This window comes from Dendrobates tinctorius, unplaced genomic scaffold (assembly GCF_039654945.1).
Source record: "Dendrobates tinctorius isolate UK_male_01 unplaced genomic scaffold, ASM3965494v1 ptg000351l, whole genome shotgun sequence".
Lineage (NCBI taxonomy): Eukaryota > Metazoa > Chordata > Amphibia > Anura > Dendrobatidae > Dendrobates > Dendrobates tinctorius.
Window position 1 is genome coordinate 2,012,530 of NW_027362017.1, and position 22,808 is coordinate 2,035,337.

A 22,808-nucleotide genomic window follows, 5' to 3' on the forward strand; every position below is an offset into this window, starting at 1 on the left:
CTTTTCAAGTTCTAAGCGCAAGGCCGGAGTTCGGTCCCCGAGGTTGTACGGATGCTAATGGTCCTGCAGCAGACACCGGAGGAGTAGAAGTAGTGACCACTTTATTCCCACACAAGACTTGGAGGCACAACAGCAACATATTAGTGAGCCGGGATATAGTAGCAAGGAGTCCCTGAAGCAGGCTACAGCTGTCTGCCGTACAAGTAGAGTTCATTGGAACATCTGACAGGAGGAACTCCAGTGTAACTCAGTACAAGGAGTACTTCACTCAAAGGCGCTATAAGAGGAGACGTTCAGAAAAGGCACATATGTTGGTGGAGTGTTGGAAAGGAGTATTCCATCTGGCCTGGAGGTTGACTGAGTCCCTAACCCGGAGGACATGGCACGGAAGTGGGCACCTGTTTGCACAACAGACTGTGAGTAACGCTTTGGAACTACATGCCCTGGTGTCCTCCACTTATTCCTGAGCCAACCTGCCCAGCACCACTACATCCCTCGCGCCTGACACTACACCATCTAAGTGTCACTTCACCTACACTGCCCTGGGACTACAGCCCTGCCTGTGGAGGGCTATAACATCACTGCTGCACCACACCATCTGTCCCAGAGGATCCGTCTGCAGTGTCGGCTTACATCTCTATTGCTGAATACCACAGGTGGCGTCACAAATCACTTATAAACTTTAACTGCCATAAGCACACTGAAACAACCCCTTTTACAATGGGCGCCCAGGGCCACGGGCCGGGTCCCAGCTGCCGTGACATCTCCCATTGAAGCTCATCGGGCCCGGTACCGAGTACCCCACAGCCCTGGGTGTGAGGGCGACCCATTTTTGGCATCACGAACAGGATGACGAGACCCGATGCCATCGGGTTCTGTGTGCCTGAGATTTGTTGGACTTAACACTTTTGGAAATGTGCAGAAGACCTAATTTGAAAGACTGTGAAATGAATCTTAAAAATGGCCGCCGGCGTGGTAAAGAAGGGCGTGACAACCTTGGTGGTCTTAAGAAAAGACCGCGAACTGTCCTGGGCCTCCCCTGTCTGAACTTCTATGCAACAGCAACATGACCCACCCCTCGAGGGGTTCGTATACTGGCTTGATATGGAGGAGTTGGAAGAAGACGCCGCCCCCAGAAGGAGTGGAAGCCAGTGGCGGGAAAAGAGCCGAGGCGAGGAGAAGAAGAAGGCCAGAACGCCATATTGGAAGGAGAAGGGAGGAGGCCTGCGGAGCGCAAGGAGGTTGAGCTGAGTCTCCCCGGCGCAATGGCTGAAGGCTCCGACCCGGCTTCCAGGATGGACTGTCAACAGCTGGAGGAGGAGATTGCCCGGCTGACTCGCGAACTGCGGCTGAAGCAGGAGGCGCTCTGGAGGAAGAAGTGGCAGCCCGCCCTGGAGGGGCCTACACCCGCGGTACCCCAGTTACCGGTACCCGCCATCGCTGCACCGGATCTCCCCCAGACAAACCCTGTAGAGCCTGCGACCTCTGCAACACCTCCGGCAGCATCCCCTGCAATCTCTCCGTTACCACCACCGCTGTGTGAGGCATTGGGAGCTGAAGCGGAGGAAGAGGAGCTCCCGCCTGGACCTGACGCGGCCGCGGAGGTCCCACCAGGAACCCCCGCAGACCCAGAGCCGCTATCTGCTCCACCACCGCTGGCATCTGGACCTGCTACCCCGGTGGATACCCCTGCAGCTGCCCACCATCTCAGGCCTGCACCGGAACAGCAACACCGCCGGGAGGCACCAGGTATGCCCGTTGGCCCTGAAGTTAGGGAAGCCACTGGGTGCCCGCCGGCTATAGCAGCCGGACAGGTGGTGCTGGACTTGGTTTGGGACCGGGATATCAGTCCCCAGGGGGAAACACCTGAACCTCTGACCGTGGTGCCGCGGTCCACAGTGAGCAGGGGCCGGTCCCGGAAAGAGGCGGAGGAAACTGAAGCCCAATGCCAGGAGATCCTCCGCCAGTTGGCAGCCGAGCAGTGGGAGAGAGAACAGCGGAGGTTGGCTGTGCTGGGCCCTGATCTGGACCGCAAGGAGAAAGCCCGTGCTGGTCACTATGGGTCCCGGGATTCGGCAGGATGGGGCCAGGCCCTTAATGTGATCCACGAGCGATGATTCGGTTTCATCGCCGACCCTACAGGAATCTCCATCCTGTTCTTTAGCCGGAGAGACATGGAGTCTCATCTCCGGAAGGGACACCCTGCTCAAGACTTACAACCGGGGGAATATGTGACTTTGACGCGGCATGAAGGACTTCGTGGCTGGTACGCTTTAAACGTTCACCGGAAACCCGAGGACTTCTTCACCACCTTTAAGAAGGAAAAGGCCTGCGCTTCCCCGGTACCTCCCACCGTGATCACCAAAACTGTGTTGATACCCACGCCTGTTGCACCAATCCAGTGTCCCTTGGTACAAATCACTACTGAAGATCAGCAATTCCTCAACCCATCAAGACACCCAGAGCATCTCCCCTGGAAGCAGCCCAAGCAACCAGCTTCCAGAACCCCAGGAGGGGATAACTAGCCCTAAAAACTAACTTTGTTACCTTGGAGGGTATTTGCACCCTTTGCTCTTGTTTTCTATTTTTCTTTTTGGTTATCAGGTTTTTGTTTCTTCCCAGTTGTTGCCCAGTTTGGTTGGCAGACTTTATACTTGAACTGTGGAGATCATTGGCGCTGAGTGATCCCGAACTGTTAATGTACATAGTTTGCACCTCTTGAGGTGTGTTCTCTTGGTTTTACCTAGGAACCTGCCCTTGGAATAGGGACTACATCATTATAAGGACATTTCCAGACATGATGGCCGGTCCAATGTCTACTCTTTGCACTTATTGATAATGCTTAGTATTTTTGAATAGGAAACTAGAAAGTGAAAGTATTAATGACATATTTCATAGGGTTTAATTGAGAAAGATATACAGTGAATGTTTTACAATGTTTGAATAAAGATGTGAGAATTGAAAAAAAATATGCAGATGACGAATCAGGCGATAACAGTTGTCACTCCTAAGACAAAAGGAAAGAAGAGAGCAGAAAATGTGAAAGATAACAGAAAAGAAATGCGTTGCTAGAAAATGTGTTACTCAAGCTGATAGTGAATTTGCTTCTATAGCACTTTAAATTAGGTAGCATAACTTTAAATATAGACAGTTAAATTGTTTGTAACGTTCAAGAATGAGTGCCTCTCATATTGAGAAGATTAGATAAGAACTGTTTATTAGCAATGTAAAAATTTGTATGTTCCTGTATTGTCAACCTTGTTTCCTTGCAGCCCGCGGACGTGCTGTGTTTAACGGGGGGGTATGTGATGCCCCTGAAGCTCAGTCGCAACAGAGGTACTGCACCTCCTCCTGAGGTGTGGTGCCCCACCATCCAGGTAAGGTGGAGGCACCTGACCACGCTCCAACACCTGCACCCCACACCACAAAGTAGTGTAGCAAAGCACCTTCGGCGGCTCCCTGCTTGGAGTATAGCAAAGCACCCCTTGGTGGCTCCCTGCTTGGAAAACGAAACATGCTGGGAGGTGGGTGGAGTTTAGTTTGCACCAAAAGAGCGGGAAGAGTTGAGTCAGTCAGACTTCCACTCAGTCAGTGAGTGAAGATGTAGAAGGACAGGGTGTGAGATAGAGAAGATCCCCGGGAGAGGGAAGGAAGAAGGAACTGCTACAGCAGGCCACAGTGATCTGGGTCTGCTAGCACAGGAAAGAGACAGAGAAAGGAAGCTTGATTCTCCATTGGGAAGAAGTATTAGTATGGAACGTAAGGAGAATAAGAGAACAAGGACCAGGGTTAGAGGAGAACCCTTTTCAAGTTCTAAGCGCAAGGCCGGGGTCCGGTCCCCGAGGTTGTTTGGATACTAATGGTCCTGCAGCAGACACCGGAGGAATTGAAGTAGTGACCACTTTATTCCCACACAAGACTTGGGGGCACAACAGCAACATATTAGTGAGCGGGGACTTAGTAGCAAGGAGTCCCCAAAGCAGGCTACAGCTGTCTGCCGTACAAGTAGAGTTCATAGGAACATCTGACAGGAGGAACTTCAGTGTAACTCAGTACTAGGAGTACTTCACTCAAAGGCGCTATAAGAGGAGACGTTCAGAAAAGGCACATATGTTGGCGGAGTGTTGGAAAGGAGCATTCCATCTGGCCTGGAGGTTGACTGAGTCCCTAACCCGGAGGACACAGCATGGAAGCGGGCACCTGTTTGCACAATAGACTGTGAGTAAAGCTTTGGAACTACATGCCCTGGTGTCTGTAATAATAATTGAATCCCTGATAGTGTCCTCCACTAATTCCTGCGCCAACCTGCCCAGCACCGCTACATCACTCGCGCCTGACACTACACCATCTAAGTGTCACTTCACCTACACTGCCCTGGGGCTACAGCCCTACCTGTGGAGGGCTATAACATCACTGCTGCACCACACCATCTGTCCCAGAGGATCTGTCTGCAGCGTTGGCTTACATCTCTATTGCCGAATACCACAGGTGGCGTCACGAATCACTTATAAACTTTCACTACCATAAGCACACTGAAACAACCCCTTTTACAATGGGCACCCAGGGCCACGGGCCGGGTCCCAGCTGCCGTGACATCTCCCATTGAAGCTCATTGGGCCCGGCACCGAGTACCCCACAGCCCTGGGTGTGAGGGCGATCCCGCTACCCTGGGTATTGTAATCTTATTTTCATTATTTTGTGTTGCTCATTGGCCTCCTCTTTTTTCCATTGTTCCTTGATTTTACCATTAACGTTTACGTTCTATTTTTATTGTGATGTTCTGTCTCAATAAAATGCTGACAGCACCGATCATGACTTCATTGGTGCTGTCAGCATCAATCACTAAAAGAGTGGGCAGAAAATGGCACTGTGAGTGAGAGTGTTGGATGGAAGTTAAGCGGTCTTATTTTTATTCCAGTGGGTAGCTTAAAGGGGTTATCCATGACTTTTTTTTACTATGTGCCTAAAAAATAACAGTCAGTCCATAACTACCTGCCTGTTTTACCCAGCGCTAGCGCAGTACCATCATTGACCACCCCTGCCAAGATTTAGTTGCTCTGTGTTAACACAGCTGCTCTGTGGAAGAGGTATGATTGACAATTGGCTCCCCACAGTTAGGCAGCAGGGAGCCGACTGTAGAACAGCATGAGGTCGGCAATCAAACCCTGTCAACAGAGCAGAATGGAAGAGAAGTTGCTGATCTGTCGATATGACATCAGCAAAAGCCATGAATCACCATCACAGATCAACATATAAGGCAGGTAGGTCAAGAATAAAAATAAAAATAGTCCAAGATAACTGCTTTCACTTTTACTCAGGAGACATAATGGTCAAAACTTACACACATGGACAAAATTGTTGGTACCCCTCGTTTAATAACAGAAAAACCCACAATGGTGATAGAAATAACTTGAATCTGACAAAAGTAATAATAACTAAAAAATCTATGAAAATGAACAGATGAAAGTCAGACATTGCTTTCAGCCATGCTTCCATAGAATTTAAAAAAAATAAACTCATGAAATAGACCTGGACAGAAATGATGGTACCGTTAACTTAATATTTTGTTGCACAACCTTTACAGGCAATCACTGCAATCAAACGATTCCTGTAACTGTCAATGAGACTTCTGCTCCTCTCCACAGGTGTTTTGGCCCACTCCTCAAGAGCAAACTGCTCCAGTTGTCTCATGTTTGAAGGTCGCCTTTTCCAGACAGCATGTTTCAGCTCTTTCCAAAGATGCTCTATAGGATTTATGTCAGGGCTCATAGAAGGCCACTTCAGAATAGTCCAATGTTTCCTCTTAGCCATTCTTGGGTGTTTTTAGCTGTGTGTTTTGGGTCATTATCCTGTTGCAAGACCCATGACCTGCGACTGAGACCAAGCTTTCTAACACTATGCAGCACATTTCTCTCTAGAATCCTTGATCAGGGCCGGACTGGTACAAAACAGCAGCCCTGCCATAAAAACCCCACCAGCCCACAAACTATAACACTCCTCACCCCGATCAGTGAATTTTGCTTTACTTTCTCGTGCCCCTCACTCTCCTAAAAGGAGATATTTGAAGAGCCACATGTGAATGGCGCCACAGTGCGTATGATCGACCACAGCTGCATTTACATCTTGCTCTACGGAGCTCCAATTTTCGGGATCATAGGGGTCCCAGCAGTCGGATCTCCAGCAATTGGAAAGTTATCCCCTATCCAGAGGAGACGGGATAACTTGGGATAATCCATTTAAACAGGACAGGAGAAGTGGTACTGTGCAATGCATACAGGGGCGGCTCCAGGTTTTTGTGGGCCCCGGGTGAAAGTCTCAGTTGGCTCCTTTAACACATACCACTATTCATGATGCACAGATACAGCAGAGAAATATAGGTATAGTACAATGCCAAAGATTTCACTTCTTACATTACATGAGTGATAACTAGAGTTGAGCGACTTTTGGTTTTTTAGGGTCGAGTTTCGTTTCATGAAACCCGACTTTTCCAAAAGTCGGGTCGAGCAAAATCGGCCGACTATAGGGAAAAGTCAGGGGTCCGACCGAAACACGAAACCCAATGAAAGTCAATGGGGAATTAAAGTCAGCAGTGAGAGGAGGACAGGAAACACACCTACAGTGCCTATTTGAATGCCAAAAGCATCAATTCTTATTACTTAAGCTTGTCAACCTTAATTTACTTCATAATACTAGTTACGCACTGAAAAATGGGGGTTATTTGGCTACAGTTGTGGGGGGGTAGAGCTGGCTCCAGGTTTTCGTGGGCCCAGGGCCAAAGAGCGCCCCTTTAACACATACCACAACTCATGATGCTCCGATACGGCAGAGAAATAGCAGTATAGTACAATGAAAAATACTTCACTTCTTCCATCTCATGACTGATATCCATTTTAAATTCTCCAATACCTCCAAAAACGGACAGTATATAACTCCATACAGTATTATGGCCAGCGCTTAGTGCGCTATACAGAGTAATGAGGCCCATATATTTCTCCATATGGAATCATTGATCCCATATAATGTTTCAAACCGTTTATGATGAGCTCCACATAATGCTATAGTATATGTTGGTCCCAATGGATGAAGCTCCACTGTCTTATGGGCCCAAATAATGCTCCATATATAATGGGCCCCATTTCTGCTGCTCTAGTGTATAATGGGCCCTGTATATGCTGCTCCAGTGTCTGATGTCCACCTTTGGAATGCTCCAGTGTATGGTGGGCCCCATATATCATTCACCAGAGTATAGTGCTCCCCAAAAATTGCTGTCCCAACATTGAAAACAATTACATAAGTCTCCTTGCTAGGGAATCCCTGCACTACTCTGAACTCCTTGTCGTCCCGATCTTCCATCTCACTGCACTTGGCTGTTTAGGCCCTCCCACCGGCAGAGACACTTTTGCGTACTATGCGGTGCCCTGTGCCAGTGCCATCGCCCATGAGTATGCCCCCCCCACCTGCTCAAGGAACCTGCACTTTCATCTGCACCTTCCTCTTTGTCACCGTGTAAGGTGGTATAGTATGTGGGAAGGGGAACCTGAGTTTCCTCTGGGTCAGATTCTGGCAGTGTAGAGTGCGAGGGGAATGTAGTGGTCTGGGTCAATGTACCAGCAGCATCATCCAGCAGTGGCTGGGCCTCAGTGCACTTGTGGCGTCCCCAAGAGTACGGTCGCCACTGTGGCATTACCTTCCTCCTAGGGAGTGTGTTGTCAAGCTTGGGAGCAACAAAGAATCTCTCTAGCAGTGAAACCAACACACAACACATTTCCCACTCCAGGCTAGCAGGGAGACCTCTGAACCTGACTGCTGAGGAGCTGCTCTCTGTGGTCGGGAGGAGGTAAGTTAGGGCACTCTGTGCAGGGAAGGGGAAGAGTGTGGACGTGAGACGGGGAGATGGAGGATGAGCAGAGTTAAGGCTCACTCCTAGCTGGAGCGCATGGTCCCGATTCCGGTCTCCGAGTTTGTAGGGACACTGACGTTCCGGCAGCAGAAACCGGGGGAAGTAGCAGCTATAAATGCTCTGTACCCAACTAAGGCTCGGAGGCCCCAGCATCGACGTGTGGGAGCCAGAAGAAAAAGGCTACAGCTGTCTGCCATACAAGTAAAGTCTGAGGAACATCTGTTAGACAGGAGGCGCTTCAGTGAACCACGGTCCTGTGAGTGCTTCCCCCACAAGCGCTAGAAAGGAGACGTTCAGGAAGGTACATGTTGGCGGAGTGTTGGAAGGGAGCTTTCCATTTTGGTCCCGGAGGTTGGCTGAGGTCCTGACCTGAAGGACACAGCTCGGAGGCAGGCATCTGTGTAACCTGCAGACTGTGAGAAAAGCTTTTGAACTGCACGCTCTGGTGTCCTACAGTTATTCCAGCACTGCTACATCTGGGTACCAGCACCTACACCGCCTGTGCCTTTCCCCCGTCACTACATCTACACTTCCCTGGGACTCCAGCTCCACCTGTGGGGAGCTTCACCATCTTTGCTGCACAACACCATCAGTCCCAGAGGATCTGCATGCAGCGACGGCCTAACATCTATGTTGCCGAACACCACAGGTGGCGTCAAACTATCTATATAAACTCTTTACCATTATACCACGCCATTTACATGGGCGCCCAGGGCCACTGTCCAGGTCACCGCTGCTGTGACACATCCCACTGACACCGGCCCGATACCGAGTACCCCACAGCCCTGGGAGGGCGACCCATATGCCGACTGCTGATCGGGCGGCGTTATTTCCACGAACCTCCAAACAGCGTCCATGAAGGCAAAGTTTATGGTTTCCGGGGGCAGTATGATTGCAAAGCTGAACCTTAAAGGAATGTCCAAAAGGGCACCACCAGGAGTGGAGCCTGTGGATTAATTGGACTCCACCCGGGAAACCACAACCATGCCACCTAAAGAAAAGATGCACACTTTGAAAGCTTTGTCGATTCTGTGTGTGGTGTGGTATGTGTGTTTGTAGTTGTGCTAGCGATTTCTCAGCTTTATTCCGTTAACAACCGAGACTCCGGCATGCCCCCGCGGTACGCGTCAAGCTTACTAGAGGGATAAGCGAGGCTCTGGCACGTGAGATCGAGCAATAACAGGTCTAGCATTCCCGTACATGTCCAGGGCTGCATGCACGCTACACTGAAAGGACCAGCTTTTGTCGCTTACAGGTGCAGATAACCTGCTGAACTCCGTTAGTGATGGGGATCTGGGATTCAGATTATTCCCCGCTAACGATGATTTCCCAGTAAGATCAGGTCAACCGCAATTCCGGAGTTAGGCCTAACCGTCATTCCTGAAAAAATTACGTGTCCAAACCACAGGTACTGTAGCTTGCTTAACAGCTCTGCAGCCGTTCTCAGGCCCAGTATTGATTCAACAACATTGTAGAAAGTTGATAAAGGGTACAGTTTCACCGGATAACACGTATATATGTAGCCTAGTTTACGCATTAAAAATATATGTCTATAGATCAGGATGCAGACTCAGATGTTCTCAGGCCCAGTATGGATTTGACCAGATTGTACAAAGTTGAGAAATGGTACTTTATCACTGGATAGCAGGTATATAAAGCATAGTTTAAACATGTAAAATCTCCGTGTTCTCAGTATGGATTACACAGCAATCTAAAATGTGGAAAAAAGGAAATGCATTTGAGGCGTACACAACTATATACTTTTGGTGTTATTTTTAAATCTTCATATATATTTCTGTCTCAGTAATACAGTCCAGCCTCTCCGCAATAGGAAATGAGATGCATACAATTACTGACATAAAGGCTAGTGATTGCTGAAATCTAGGAATTACTATTCACGGGAAAAACTTCCGTCACAATTCTCATAGGCGATGCTGACCCTCAATTAATTTGTGTGTTGAGACAGTGAAAACATTTTTTTGTGAATAAAGTCTTGCTGTATCGCACTTCCGTTGATTCCATCACTGTTACTCATCTCAATCAAATTTTTATCACAGGGAGCGATGTAAACATGGTGCTCACTGGCTATCATGATCTGTCACGTAACTTTGGAGTGAAAAACACAGAAGCCACAGGCCGTAGGCGATTCTATTTGATTGGCATGAGAGAGCACATTTTAAAATGTGCGCCGGAATGTCACACGTTTGTGAGTAGGAAAACTGTGAAAGCTGATGATAAACCACCATTGCATGTCATTGTGAGTTGACATCCATAAGAAATGGAAGCCATTGATCATCTGGAGCTAGAGCCCGGCCAGCAGGACAGGGCATAGCTACATCTTAACCATCATCTTTCAGTTCAATCAATTTGTAGTGGCACTCCCAGTGAAGGATTTGACAGCCCAGACTACACAGCGGAGGAGCAGGGAGAGGTAAACATTGCAAATGCTGGGGCCCTGCCCAAGCAAGGGGGGCACACTCGTGGGCGTCGGTACTGGCACTGGGCCTCTCATAGTACGGCGGTGTGTCTGATGGCGGGTGTGCACCGCCACCGTCAGAGACACTTGATTGCACTATGAGGGACCCTGTGCCAGTGCCCGCGCCCAAGAGTCGGCCTACCCACCTGTCCAGGGCAACGGCGCTCGCACGGTTTCGTGCGCTAGGTGGTGACCCCGGCCATGGGGGGGGCAGCCCAGTTAGGGCGGTTTACAAAGTGGCATATGCTGATGTGGGACATTCAGCTGCTGCAAAAGGCGAAATAGGTCAAGTTCGCGGAATAGGAGGACCAAAGCAAGCCATTTTTCTGGCAACCTATGTGTCATCAAGGTAAGGTGGGACAAAATCCTTGGAAACCCATGCATGGTTCATTTTAATGAAGGTTAGATCATCCACATTTTGGGTTGACAGACGGGTCCTTTTTTCTGTCAGGATTGATCCAGCTGCACTGAAGACTCTTTCCGATAGCACACTTGCAGCTGGGCAAGCGAGCTCCTGTAAGGCATATTGTGCCAATTCAGGCCAGGTGTCCAGTTTAGCGGCCCAATAGTCAAAGGGGAATGACCTGTGCGGGAGACCATCCATATGGGAGGAAAAGTAGTTTGTAACCATAGTTGACAACTGCTGTCTCCTGTCACGTTCCATCGATGCAGTATTACCAGTTGTGTGAGCGGTACTTGAAAAATCAGTCCACAACATTGTCATGAAACCCCTGTCTCCAACGCCGCTTCTGGTGTGTGCACCACGAACACCTCTGCCAAGCTGCCCCCGGCCCGTACGGCTCGTGTGAGAACCATCACCGCTGCTGTGTGCTGGGAATGCCTCAACCAACCGGTTAACCAGAGTTGCTTGTTTATTAGCCAATATTAGGTCAAGGTTCTCCTGTGGCATGATGTGTTGTAATTTGCCTTTATAGCGTGGATCCAGGATGCTGGCCAACCAGTAGTCGTCATCGTTCATCATTTTGGCAATGCGGGGGTCCCTTTTTAGGATCTGCAAGGCATAATCTGACATGTGGGCCAATGTTCCCGGTGTCAATGATGCAGTGCGAGTGCTGGTTGGAGGAGCACTTTCTGACAAATCAACATCCCTCATGTGCAGGGTGGAGTTCCACCTTGTTGCAATGTCGATAATGAGGCGGTGGTTGGGAAGGTGGAGCAATCGCTGCAGCTTCTGCATACGAATGGAGTGTACAGGCGACCGGCGGATGTGCGCGCACAGTCTTCGCACCTTCTGGAGCGGGGCTGTTAACTCCGCATAATTGTTGAAGAAGCACTGCACCACCAGGTTCAAGGTGTGAGCCAAGCAAGGTATGTGGCTGAGTTTTGAAAGGGCTATGGCTGCAACAAAATTACGGCCATTATCACTAACTACCTTGCCTGCCTCACGATGTATACTGCCCAGCCATGACTCAGTTTGTCGCTGAAAGTACTCGGCCAGCACCTCCGCGGTGTGTCTGTCGCCCAAACACATCATCTGCAACACAGCCTGCTGACGCTTTCCACTAGCTGCTCGATAGGGGGACACCTCGTGTACAACAGTGGCAGCTGCAGATGGAGTGCTTGTACGACTGCGCTCTGTGGACGAGCTTTCGCTTCTGGAGGAGGAGGAGGAGGGTCGAACGCCTACAGCCAACTGTTTCCTATACCGTGGGCTAGGCTGCACTGTCCCACCACCGCTGTTCCCTGTGGACCCTGCATCCACCACATTAACCCAGTGCGCAGTGATGGACACGCAATGGCCCTGGCCATGCCGACTGGACCATGCATCAGTTGTGAGGTGCACCTTTCCACTCACTGATTGCTTGAGTGCATGGACAATGCGGTCTTTCACATGATAGTGGAGGGCTGGGATGGCTTTGCGAGAGAAGAAGTGGCGACTGGGTAGGTCATAGCGTCATAGCGTGGTACTGCATAGGCATCATCTCTAACGAGATTAGTTTGGCAATGTGGGCGTTCAAACCCAGTGTATGCGGATGAGAGACTGAGTACTTTCTTGACCTACTCATAGTCTCTGGGAGGGTGAGCTGGACTTGAGAGCTGCATATGGTGGAACTAGCGGTGGACAGGGCGGACTGAGAGAGGGTTGATGATGGTGATGGAGTTGGTGTTCTTTCTGATGGCCTATATTCAGTCTTTCGTTGATATAACAGTGGGATTCCCTGACTGCTTTGGCCTTGCAACGACACCTCAACATTTGCCGCTGTGCTAACCGGTGGGCTTACAGTGGGGGAAACAATGTAGCGTTGCTGACTACCTTCTTTGTGATCAGTTGCACATGTGGTACTTGAGGTTTGGTGTTGTGTCCACGCTTGCAAGTGCATGCTGGTTAAATGTCTAAGCATGCAACTGGTATTCAAATTTTTCAGATTTTTCCCTCGGCTAAAGGTCTTTGCGCACTTCTTACAGATAACCTTGGCCTGATCATGAGGATTTTGGTCAAAAAAGTGCCACACTGCACTCTTCCTACTTTGGAAGACATTTTGCGGCCTAGCACGCTGTGCTATTTTGACCGTCTGGACAAGCTGTCCAGCAACTCTTTTGATTTTTGGAACCTGTGTTTGGAGTGCTCCGGGCCTGCCAGATAACAGCTGTTGCGATGTCGATGTCTGCTGTGGATGCTCCTCCTCCTCATCTGAGCTATTGGAAGCAGCACCCTCTTCCCCCAATGGATGCCAATCTGGGTCAACAACTGGGTCATCCATCACCTCCTCTTCAATGTCATGTGCACCTTCCTCTGTGTCACCGTGTATGGTGGTATAGTATGCGGGAAGGGGCACTTGAGTCTCATCAGGGTCAGAATCTGGCTCATTACACTGCGAGGACAATGTAGTGCTCTGAGTGAATGTACCAGCAGAATCATCTATCAGTGGCTGTGCATCAGTGCACTCCATGTCAGATTCATCTTGGCCTGGGTAATTCACCATTTCACTTGATAACCCAGGCATGGAATGTGAAAACAGCTCCATGGAGAAATCAGTTGAATGGCCTGCATCATCCTTCAATCTTGTTTGGGGTGAAGGACACAAGGAAAGGTGTGGTTCATGAACATGAGCCTCCAATGACGACTCAGTGCTTTTATTTTTTACAACTTCAGAAGAGGAGGCGATAAAGATGGAGGATGAGTCAGCAGTGTAAGCCAAAACTTTTTCCTGAAGCTCTGGCTTTAAAAGTGGTTTGCCAACTCATAGAAAACTAAGCCTTCGAGGCCTTGTGGAGCCAGACGATGATGCAGGCTCAACACCTCCTGCATTCGGTCCTATTTTGCTTTTGCCACTACATCAGATCCACCACCACCACCACTGTTGGATTGTGTGAGGCCCAGTGAATATCACACCACTGTGTCACAGGCTCAATGTCGCAGGTGTGAAAGATGTCAATATAGGACAGGGGAGATGTAGAATTTCTGAACACACTTGTGGACACTGTTGGATTGTGTGAGGCCAAGTGAATATCGCACCGCTATGTCACAGGCTCAATGTCGCAGGTGTGAAAAATGTCACTATAGGAGAGGGGAGATGTAGAATTTCTGAACACACTTGTGGACACAGTTGGATTGTGTGAGGCCCAGTGAATATCACACCGCTATGTCACAGTCTCAATGTCGCAGGTGTGAAAAATGTCACTATAGGACAGGGGAGATGTAGAATTTCTGAACACACTTGTGGACACTGTTGGATTGTGTGAGGCCCAGTGAATATCACACCGCTATGTCACAGACTCAATGTCGCAGGTGTGAAAACACTATAGGAGAGGGGAGATGTAGAATTTCTGAACACACTTGTGGACACTGTTGGATTGTGTGAGGCCCAGTGAATTTCACACCGCTGTGTCACAGGCTCAATGTCGCAGGTGTGAAAAATGTCACTATAGGACAGGGGAGATGTAGAATTTCTGAACACACTTGTGGACAATGTTGGATTGTGTGAGGCCCAGTGAATATCACACCGCTCTGTCACAGGCTCAATGTCGCAGGTGTGAAAAATGTCACTATAGGACAGGGGAGATGTAAAATTTCTGAACACACTTGTGGACACTGTTGGATTGTGTGAGGCCCAGTGAATATCACACCGCTGTGTCACAGTCTCAATGTCGCAGGTGTGAAAAATGTCACTATAGGACAGGGGAGATGTAGAATTTCTGAACACACTTGTGGACACTGTTGGATTGTGTGAGGCCCAGTGAATATCACACCGCTATGTCACAGGCAGAAATTGGCTAGTGTATGACAAACTACAAGGTGTATATAGAATTGGGCAGAATAGGAATCTCCCTAGAGTGTAGATCTGTAAGAATGGAACAAGTCCTCGACTTATCCTTAGAGTTACACACAGATAGCTTCACTGTGGCCGTGATAACAGCCGTTACACGGTACTGAGAGAGGAGCGTGCACGTACACTGCTGTCCTGTGTCCGTAAAATTGTCAAGCTCCGTGTTTTTTAAGTATACGGACTGACACACGCTGTCTCTCTATAGTTTTGAATGTGATCAAACAGCAAATATACTTAACTGTTTGAAAACCAGACAAAACTAGAAGGTGGAGGTCTGTAAGAATGGAACATGTCCTCGACTTATCCTTACAGAGTCACACACAGATAGCTTCACAGTGGCCGTGATAACAGCCGTTACACGGTACTGTGTGAGGAGCGTACACCGCTGTATGATGTGAAAAAATGCACGCTCAGTACCTCACCAGGACAAAAAAAAAAATTTGGATTGCTTTTAAAAAAGCAGTTTGCAGAGCAGTGGGAAAACAGCAATGCAGCTATCAGTAAACCTTATAAGGCAGCCTAACAACCAACACAGCTGATCCAGAAAAATATAGCCTCCACTTGCACTGCACACACAGTGACTGGTGTGTTGCACAGGCAAAATCGCTAGCAGCAGAAGCATTTTTTGGTGTCTTCTTCCCTGCCTAACGCTCTCCCTACAGAATAATCATCAGCAGCAGCTCTCCCTATTCTGAGATCAGCATGAGTAACCTGGCGGTTGGCGTGCACACCCTTTTATACCCCCTGTGACGCCCCCCAAAGCAATCCAATCACTTGCATGCCCTTCTCAAAGATGGTGGTGACCCCTGCCTATGTCATCACGTTGCCCACAGTGTCCGTGGATCCTGATTGGCTGAAAAAGGGCGGAAAACAAACTTTTGAAACGCAACTTTGGCGCTAAAGTCGCCGAGCTCGTGGCCGACCTCACCCTAGGGTCGGGTTTCGTTTCATGAAACCCGACTTTACCAAAAGTCGGCGACTTTTGAAATTTTTCGACCCATTTCGCTCAACTCTAGTGATAACTATTGTACATTCTACAGCAGGTCATAAATCAGAAAGTATAGTCCTCCATAAAATATTATGAGCACCACATAGTGCTTTATACAGAATCACATGCCTCAAATATTGTTCCATACAGTATAATGAGCCCCAAATATTGCTCCATACGGTATAATGAGCCCCATATATTGCTCCATACAGAATAATGAGCCCCATATATTGCTCCATACATTATAATGAGCCACATATATTGCTCCATACGGTATAATGAGTCCCATATATTGCTCCATACAGAATAATGAGCCCCAAATATTGCTCCATACAGTATAATGAGCCCCCTATATTGCTCCATACAATATAATGTGCCCCATATATTGCTCCATACAGTATTATGGGTGCCACATAGTGCTCCATACATTATATTGAGCCCCATATATTGCTCCATACAGTATTATGGGCACCACATAGTGCTCCATACAGTATAATTAGCCCCATATATTGCTACATACAGAATAATAAGCCCCATATAATGCTCCACACAGTATTATGGGTACCACATAGTGCTCCATACAGTATAATGAGCGCCATGTATTGCTACATACAGAATAATAAACCCCATAAAATGCTCCACACAGTATTATGGGTACCACATAGTACTCCATACAGTATAATGAGCTCCATGTATTGCTCTAAACTGAATAATGAGCCCCATATATTGCTCCATACAGTATTATGGGTGCCACATAGTGCTCCATACATTATATTGAGCCCCATATATTGCTCCATACAGTATTATGGGCACCACATAGTGCTCCATACAGTATAATTATCCCCATATATTGCTACATACAGAATAATAAGCCCCATATAATGCTCCATACAGTATTATGGGCACCACATAGTGCTCCATACAGTATAATTAGTCACATATATTGCTACATACAGAATAATAAGCCCCATATAATGCTCCACACAGTTTTATGGGTACCACATAGTGCTCCATACAGTATAATGAGCTCCATGGATTGTTCCAAACTGAATAATGAGCCCCATATATTGCTCCATACAGTATTATGGGTGCCACATAGTGCTCCATACATTATATTGAGCCCCATATATTGCTCCATACAGTATTATGGGCACCACATAGTGCTCCATACAGTATAATTAGCCCCATATATTGCTAAATACAGAATAATAAGCCCCATATAATGCTCCATACAATTTTATGGGCACCATATAGTGCTACATACAGTATAATTAGCCCCATATATTGCTACATACAGAATAATAAGTCCCATATAATGCTCCAAACAGTATTATGGGTACCACATAGTGCTCCATACAGTATAATGAGCTCCATGTATTGCTCTAAACTGAATAATGAGCCCCATATATTGCTCCATACAGAAAAATGAGTCCCATATAATTCTCCATACAGAATAATGATCCCCATGTATTGCTCCATGCAGTATAATGAGCCCCATATAATGCTCCTAACAGTATAATGAACCCCATATAATACCCCATACAGTATAATGAGCCCTATACCTTGCTTCATACAGAATAAGCCCCATATAATGCTAAATACAGAATATGATGGGCCCCATATGATGCTCTATATATCATGGGCCCCATATTCTGCTCCATATATAATGAGCCCCATATACTGCTCCATATATAATGGGCTCCATATGATGCTCCATATATAATGGGCCCCATATGATGCTCCATAGATAATGGATCCCATGTGATGCTCCATATATAATGGGCCCCATATGATGCTCCAATATAATGCTCCAGTATATGATGGCCCCATATATTACTCAAAGCATTTAAAAAAAACTGAAATCCTCTCCTCTCCTCGCTGGCCGCTGCTCTGCTCTGGACTCCTCAACGTTGGCGTATTCCGTCTCTCTGCACTGTGACTGTTCAGGCAGAGGGCGCACAGACGTGATGTCACTGCACCCTGTGACTTGAAATGTCACAGTCAGAAGATGTTGCAGCAAAGAAGTTGGAAGAGATAAGTATCGCAAGTTCCGGGGCCCTGAGCAAGCAGGGAGGGGCGGACTCTTTATTAGCCCATGTGGCAACAGTTCAGTTCCACAGCAGAGAAAGGTTATGTTATGGGAGTGAAGTGTTGCCACATTTGCCAATAAAAAGTCTGCCACTTTTTTCACAACTTATCGGAGTGATATACTGTGTATATATATATATATATATATATATATATATATATATATATATATACACATACACACACATAATAAGACCAGATACTGAGAATTAGAGAATTACACCATGTATACAGGAGAAGTACACACAGCATACATGGCTCCATAGTACATACTGTGGTAAGGAATAAAGAGTGGAGCTGTGTATATACTGTAGTGTATAGTGTAGGGATGTGCCAGTGCATATAGTGTGGATTCCACACTATATACTATATACACAGCAACACAACATATAAATATCTGTACATTTTTTATATATGGTATATATATATGGACATCGCTACATTATACACTATATTAAGGCTAGTTTCACACTTGCTTTTTTTTGCAGCGCGTTTTTCCCGCAAAAAAACGCATTAAAAAAACGCATACAAATGCATACAAACGCTGCGTTTTTTTCAAGCATTTTTATGCGCATGCAGGAAAAAAACGCAGCGTTTTTGCGCGTTTGTATGCGTTTTTTGTGCGTTTGCGTTTTTTTACAGATTTTGGAAAAACCCCACAAAAATGAAAAAACAACCATTCAACAACACACAAGACCAATGGGACTTCATTGTGGGTGTGGTATGTTAATATATAGACCCTGTCTACAGTATTCTTCACATTTGCTTGATTCTTCTCGTGACCATGGATCTGCGCTGGAAGAGTTTTCACTTCAACTTGGATTTGGACATCGCGATGGCTCAGGCGTATGCAGTTGCTTGCCATGAACAAAGGAAGAGAGAGAGGCAGCGAAGACGGCGGCGTATGTGGATACATCCGATTGTTGAACTCCGGGAGAGCCGTGGGGCATACCACACCCTCTACAGCGAGCTACAGGCAAACCCGGAGAAATTTACAGATTATATCAGGATGTCCCACGAAAGTTTCATGGATTTGCTTGCTCGTGTCCAACAATCCATCCGGAGACAGGACACACAGCTCCGTCGTGCGATTCCTCCTGAGGAACGGCTACTGGTGACATTACGGTATGTTTTAAAAACCAAGGGGTGCGGTCTGCTGGGTTTTTTTTAAATTTAGTATTCAAAACCGTGGGTAATTAGTTTTCGTGAATGTACTAATATTTTATTTTATAGTTTTTTAAAATAATATACATAAATATTAATTTTACTTCTTTGTCTGTTCACAGATTCCTGGCGACTGGAGAAACCCTATCTTCACTACACTTCCAGTAGCGTATTGGAATCTCTACCTTGTCTGGAATTGTTGCTGACACCTGCCGGGCTCTCTGGAATGTTCTTTGCCCAGAATTTATGCCCCTGCCCACCGCTGAAAAGTGGATGGAAATTGCTGACAAATTCTGGACAGTATGCAATTTTCCCAACTGTTTGGGAGCTGTTGATGGTAAACACATACGGATCATCAAACCCCAAAGAACGGGATCTGAGTACTATAATTACAAAAAGTACTTTTCAATAGTACTCATTGCGATTGCGGATGCCGGATGTATGTTTGTAGCAGTGGACATTGGAGCATTTGGCCGTGGTAATGACTCACAGGCTTTTAAAAACTCAGACATGGGCCGTAGGTTGTATGGCAACCAATTTAATTTCCCTATGCCACGGCCTCTTCCTCACACCGAAGCTCCGCCACTGCCCTTTGTAATGGTTGGCGATGAGGCTTTTCAAATGTGCGGAAACTTACTGAAACCCTACTCCAGCCGGGACTTGGACCACACCAAAAAAATATTTAATTACAGGCTGACCAGGGCCAGAAGAACTGTCAAGTGTGCTTTTGGGATTCTTGTTTCCAGATGGCGAATTCTGGGCACGGCCATTAATCTTAAACTTGAAACAGTCGATGAGGTGGTGAAGGCCTGTGTGGTTCTACATAACTTTGTGATGGCTAAAGAGCACCCGACCTTTGAACTGGACGATGATGCTCCTAACCCATTGCCTGAATTCACTCAGCACACTCTCAGGTCATCCGTTGAAGTTGGCCAAATGAGGGACAAATTTGCGGCCTACTTTATTTCTGATGTAGGACGGGTGCACTGGCAAGATGAAATGGTGTAATGTTTTTGTTTGTTTATGGTAATAAAAAACCTTATTTGATACCATTACTGAGTGCACTATATTTTTTAAACTCCAATTTAATAAAAAACTTCCCATGTATAACTGAATTTTATGATGTTCACACACCTGGGCAGGTAAATACACATATGAGTTAAAATGCAGCATTGCTAGTCTGCGTGAAATATATTGGAACGAGCAAAGCTGCAGGCCATGAATCAGGAAACCATTTTTTTTCAAGAGAAAATTGTGCAACTAGTTGAAAACAAAGTATGTGATTTTCTCAAAACACAACCCTCAAAACCCAACCCCAATGAAAGTCCATGGGGAATACAAGTCAGCATTGAGTGGATGAATGTAATCTGCTCCATTCCAACTTACAAGTTATTACACTAGGCCTTGGAATGACTATACTAGGCCGTGGTATTTCAAATATGAGTATAGTATGCCTTGGGCCTACTAGTATAGTCATATGTGAAATACCACGGCCTAGTATAGTCATAACAAGGCCTACTCAATTTTTGCCAACTAGGATCTTGTTTCACGAAAAACAAACGGGTGAAACTTGAAACCAACAGTTTGCTTTTCATGAAACCAGATTCTAGTTGGTAAAAATAAAGTTATTACACTAGGCCTTGTAATGACTACACTAGGCCGTGGTATTTCAAATATGAGTATGTATAGTAGGCCTTGGGCTAGTAGTATAGTAATATGTGAAATACCACGGCCTAGTATAGTCATACCAAGGCCTATTGTAATAACTCGATTTTTAACAACTAGCATCTTGTTTCACAAAAAACAAACTGGTGAAACTAGAAAGAAACTTTATTTTTAAGACAAGTTTCAACAGTTTGTTTTTCATGAAACCAGATTCTAGTTGGTAAAACTAGAGTTATTACACTAGGCCTTGGAATGACTATACTAGGCCGTGGTATTTCAAATATGAGTATAGTAGGCCTTGGGCCTACTAGTATAGTCATATGTGAAATACCACGGCCTAGTATAGTCATACCAAGGCCTACTGTAATAACTCGATTTTTAACAACTAGCATCTTGTTTCACAAAAAACAAACTGGTGAAACTAGAAAGAAACTTTATTTTTAAGACAAGTTTCAACAGTTTGTTTTTCATGAAACCAGATTCTAGTTGGTAAAACTAGAGTTATTACACTAGGCCTTGGAATGACTATACTAGGCCGTGGTATTTCAAATATGAGTATAGTAGGCCTTGGGGCTAGTAGTATAGTCATATGTGAAATACCACGGCCTAGTATAGTCATAACAAGGCCTACTCAATTTTTGCCAACTAGGATCTTGTTTCACGAAAAACAAACGGGTGAAACTTGAAACCAACAGTTTGCTTTTCATGAAACCAGATTCTAGTTGGTAAAAATAAAGTTATTACACTAGGCCTTGTAATGACTACACTAGGCCGTGGTATTTCAAATATGAGTATGTATAGTAGGCCTTGGGCTAGTAGTATAGTAATATGTGAAATACCACGGCCTAGTATAGTCATACCAAGGCCTATTGTAATAACTCGATTTTTAACAACTAGCATCTTGTTTCACAAAAAACAAACTGGTGAAACTAGAAAGAAACTTTATTTTTAAGACAAGTTTCAACAGTTTGTTTTTCATGAAACCAGATTCTAGTTGGTAAAACTAGAGTTATTACACTAGGCCTTGGAATGACTATACTAGGCCGTGGTATTTCAAATATGAGTATAGTAGGCCTTGGGCCTACTAGTATAGTCATATGTGAAATACCACGGCCTAGTATAGTCATACCAAGGCCTACTGTAATAACTCGATTTTTAACAACTAGCATCTTGTTTCACAAAAAACAAACTGGTGAAACTAGAAAGAAACTTTATTTTTAAGACAAGTTTCAACAGTTTGTTTTTCATGAAACCAGATTCTAGTTGGTAAAACTAGAGTTATTACACTAGGCCTTGGAATGACTATACTAGGCCGTGGTATTTCAAATATGAGTATAGTAGGCCTTGGGCCTACTAGTATAGTCATATGTGAAATACCACGGCCTAGTATAGTCATACCAAGGCCTACTGTAATAACTCGATTTTTAACAACTAGCATCTTGTTTCACAAAAAACAAACTGGTGAAACTAGAAAGAAACTTATTTTTAAGACAAGTTTCAACAGTTTGTTTTTCATGAAACCAGATCCAAGTTGGTAAAACTCGAGTTATTACACTAGGCCTTGGTATGACTATACTAGTCCGTGTATTATTTCACATATGACTATACTAGGCCTTGGGTTGGTTTTTAACATGTATTTACCCATCAGTGTGTGTGAGCGGCGCAAACAACATTAATGAAACTTAGTAATGGTGAACCACAAATGTAAATTTATTTTTTATCACAAAAATAAACCAAAAAATTATTTTTTCCGTCGTTTGGGGGCAGATGGTTTCAATTTGGGGGTGTGCAGGGAATATGCAACACTTGCTGTTGAAGACGGTGTTTGAGGGGAAGGGGCAACAAAACTTGTGGGGGAAGGTAGTCCAGTTAAGGGAATTAAACTAGGAACACTTGGAGGAGAGGAAATCTGTTCAGGTACATTAGTTGTAATGGCATGTCGCCGTAGGCTTGTGTGCCTGGACCGACTTTGGCCCAATGCCCGCCTTGATAGATTTCGCCTTGAACTAGGGGCAAATATTGAGTGTAGGTCCCCCGTCTGCAGGTGTGGCTGCTGCTGCTGCTGAGGTGGCGGCTGCTGCTGCTGAGGTGGCGGCTGCTGCTGAGGTGGCGGCTGCTGCTGAGGTGGCTGCTGCTGCTGAGGTGGTTGCTGCTGCTGAGGTGGCTGCTGCTGAGGTGGTTGCTGCTGCTGAGGTGGTTGCTGCTGCTGCTGAGGTGGCTGCTGCTGAGGTGGCTGCT